Below are 4,685 nucleotides of genomic sequence, written 5' to 3'. Positions count from 1 at the left end.
CATAATCTAATCTGCTTACCGATGATCGGTCTTGATCTTATCTTGGGATTGGACTGGTTATCCGAAAACCATGTCCTGCTTGATTGTTCTACCAAGTCGGTGTACTTTATGCCGGAGGACACAGAAGGGCCGGTTGTGGTGAATAATTATTACTTGAATTCAATGATGGTGAACTGTTCTGGAACCGAATGTCAGGGTATCCTGTTGTTAACCGCGGGTGTTTCGGGTGATGATCAAAGGTTGGATCAGATTCCGGTAGTGTGTGAGTTTCCGGAAGTGTTTCCCGATGATATTGAGGAATTTCCACCTAACCAAGAGGTCGTCCGCGGGTACCCAACGGTGTCCAACCCGTTCGGGTAGGGTAGGCTACCCTACCCGCTGCGGGTAGGATAGGGTACGGTCCGGGTATGCCTGCAGGTAGGGTAGGATACGGGTTTAGGGTGTACCCTATTCTACCCTACCCGCACCACATATATAGCACATATTTTATAAAAATCTCTCTATATAGTGAAGGAAGTAAGAGTTGAACTCACAACTTCTCTTATGTAATGACTTATAATAAGTGAACAACCACTAAACTAATTAGTTAATTTAGTAATTTAGAGCATTAGTTTTTTATTTTTTTATGTTATTAATACGTATAAAATTCAAAATAATTGAATTTTATATTTACTTTGAAAAATTTTGATATTTCTGCGGGTAGGGTAGGGTAGGGTAGGGTTTAGAATTTTAGGGTGCGGGTAGGGTCAAGGTTGAGAGATTCTCAACCCGCGGGTAGGGTTAGGGTAGGGTCCAAACCCTACCCTACCCTACCTATTGCCAGCCCTAGTATCAATGGCCTAGTTGTTGGCCTCATATAACCACATTTCAGGTTCGTTTTTCAACTGTAGCAAGATATGATAAAATTTGGTGGTAAATTTTATGATGTAAAAAGAAAGATTCTTTTACATGCGTATGTTTGTATTGTTAAAAGGATAGTGTGACAAGTATTTGAAAAGAGAGTAATTAAAGAGACAAGATTTAACATATTGTAAATAAAATGTAGTGTATTTTATCTTATGTAACATATAAATGATGTATTGATTAAATAGGCTAATTATATTTATGTTAATTAATTATTAAAGATAATATTAGACCTTGTATGATTTTTTTTTATTTTTGGACTTTTTGAATGTACGCTTTCTCTTTCCAAAAATATTAACTTTACACACAAAAATTTATTAATATTTATTTATTTTAATATATTCTTTTTTTTATGACTTAGATATATTCATTTTCACAAATATAAAAATATATTTACATATTTTAACCAACAAAAAAAACATATAACTTTACATATTTACATACATTTAAATTAACGGTAATATTTATATATAATTAATTTAAATATTATATCAATATATCTGTCAATATTACTCTGGGTACATATAGATATTTATAAAAAAATATTATTCAAACACCACATATTCTTGACATCTTATAAAAATAGTTTGTTATTAATTATTTATATATTTAAATTTTTTTAATTAATAAAACAAAAAAAAATTATATTTAATTATTTAAAAAATATTGATGTCAAAATAGCATTTGTAATACTGCCATTTTTATGGTGCAGAAAGAGAGAATATATATTTTGGGAGAGTTGATTTTTTTTAAGAATGAAAATTGTAATAAGAAATTTTGCTTTTTGTTATAAAGGGAAATTAAAAATAAATTTAATTTTAATATAGTATTAGTATAAAATAATTTTATATTTATATCTAATGACGTAACACTACATTAATAAAAATAATTACTTTTTATAGACAGTGTTTATTGTCATCCAAAAGACCAAATATAATTACACGACTGTGTAAAACACATTTTACACTGTCAATATATCAAAATTAAACTCACTAAAAATTTTATTTTAAATTAAATTAATGAATATATAATATATACTAAAAAAATTATCATCTTTCTTCAACACACTTCTATGTTCTCAAAGAGAAACTAATCATATAGTGCTTTCAAAGAGAAACTAATCATATAATTTTGTTAAATCTGTTCATATATATTTTTTTCGTTTAATAAAATAATAAATATTAAATATTCACTCAATAACATAGTTTATTCATTGTAAAAAATTAATAATTTAATTATAAATAATAGGTTGCATCTAAAATATTCTAATAATAACTTGAATTATTTAATTTTTTAGCCAATTTTTTTAAATATTAATTATTAAATTTTTTTCTTTTTTTAGTATTTAAAATTTTCTTTTAATTATTTTTTATAAACAACTGTAAATAGATATTTTAATGCAAACAAAATAACAAGATATCGTCTACATAATACCGAAAAATAACTATGTTTTTTTATATTTTTCTTGGTGTCTACCATGTTTTCCTATATGTCTGGTGTTATGAGTCACCAAAAAAAAATATGTGTGGTGTTATACAAATTTTGAGTGCACATATTTTTAGTCAGTTTAATTTTGATATATTGACAGTGCAAAATGTGTTTTACACAGTCGTGTAATTATATTTGGTCTTTTGAATGACAATAAACACTGTTTATTAAAAGTAATTATTTTTGTTAATGTAGTGTTACGCCATTAGATGTAAATATAAAATTATTTTATACTAACACTACATTAAAATTAAATTTATTTTTAATTTCCCTTTATAACAAAAAGCAAAATTTCTTATTACAATTTTCATTCTTAAAAAAAATCAAATCTCCTAAAATATATATTCTCTCTTTCTGCACCATAAAAATAGCAGTATTACAAATGCTATTTTGACATCAATATTTTTTAAATAATTAAATATAATTTTTTTTGTTTTATTAATTAAAAAAATTTAAATATATAAATAATTAATAACAAACTATTTTTATAAGATGTCAAGAATATGTGGTGTTTGAATAATATTTTTTTATAAATATCTATATGTATCCAGAGTAATATTGACAGATATATTGATATAATATTTAAATTAAATATATATAAATATTACCGTTAATTTAAATGTATGTAAATACGTAAAGTTATATGTTTTTTTGTTGGTTAAAATATGTAAATACATTTTTATATTTGTGAAACTGAATATATCTAAGTCATCAAAAAAGAAAAAAAGTATATATTAAAATAAATAAATATTAATAAATTTTTGTGTGTAAAGTTAATATTTTTGGAGAGAGAGAGCGTACATTCAAAAAGTCTAAAAATAAGAAAATCATACAAGATCCAATATTATCTTTAATAATTAATTAATATAAATATAATTAGCCTATTTAATCAATACATCATTTACATGTTACATAAGACAAAATACACTACATTTTACTTGCAACATGTCAAATCTTATATCTTCAATTACTCTCTTTCTAAACACTTGTCACACTACCCTTTTGACAACACAAACATACACATGTAGAAGAATCTTTCTTTCTACATCATAGAATTCACCTTATTTAAAAATGCTACTTACGGGATATTCACATATATAAGTAATACAATGGGTTAAGTTCAATTTTGGTCCCTAACGTAGGGGTCAAAAATTTGTTTTGTCCCTAAGTTTTTTTTTTTTAAAACAAAATCGTCTCCGAATATTTACATACATTTAAATTAACGGTAATATTTATATATATTTAATTTAAATATTATATCAATATATCTATCAATATTGCTCTGGGTACATATAGATATTTATAAAAAAATATTATTCAAACACCACATATTCTTAACATCTTATAAAAATAGTTTGTTATTAATTATTTATATATTTAATTTTTTAATTAATAAAACAAAAAAATTATATTTAATTGTTTAAAAAATATTGATGTCAAAATAGCATTTATAATACTGCCATTTTTATGGTGCAGAAAGAGAGAATATATATTTTGGGAGAGTTGATTTTTTTTAAGAATGAAAATTGTAATAAGAAATTTTACTTTTTGTTATAAAGGAAAATTAAAAATAAATTTAATTTTAATGTAGTGTTAGTATAAAATAATTTTATATTTATATCTAATGATGTAACACTATATTAACAAAAATAATTACTTTTTATAGACGGTGTGAATTGTCATTCAAAAAACCAAATATAATTACACGACTATGTAAAACACATTTTATACTGTTAATACATCAAAATTAAATTCACTAAAAATATGTGCACCCAAAATTTGTATAACATCAGACATATAGAAAAACATGATAGATACCAAGAAAAATATAAAAAAACATAGTTATTTTTCGGTATTATGTAGACGATATCTTATTATTTTGTTTGTATTAAAATATCTATTTACAGTTTTTTATACAAAATAATTAAAAGAAAATTTCAAATACTAAAAAAAGAAAAATCTTTTAATAATTAATATTTCAAAAAAACATAGTTATTTTTCGGTATTATGTAGACGATATCTTATTATTTTGTTTGTATTAAAATATCTATTTACAGTTTTTTATACAAAATAATTAAAAGAAAATTTCAAATACTAAAAAAAGAAAAATCTTTTAATAATTAATATTTCAAAAACAATTGTCTAAAAAAAATTAAATACTTCAAGTTATTATTGGAATATTTTAGATGCAATCTATTATTTATAATTAAATATTAATTTTTTTCAATGAATAAACTATGTTATTGAGTGAATATTTAATATTTATTATTTTATTAAACGAAAAAAGTATGTCG

This window comes from Arachis ipaensis, chromosome B10 (genome assembly GCF_000816755.2).
Source record: "Arachis ipaensis cultivar K30076 chromosome B10, Araip1.1, whole genome shotgun sequence".
Lineage (NCBI taxonomy): Eukaryota > Viridiplantae > Streptophyta > Magnoliopsida > Fabales > Fabaceae > Arachis > Arachis ipaensis.
The sequence above is the reverse complement of the archived record's forward strand: the minus strand, read 5'-3'. Positions refer to the sequence as shown.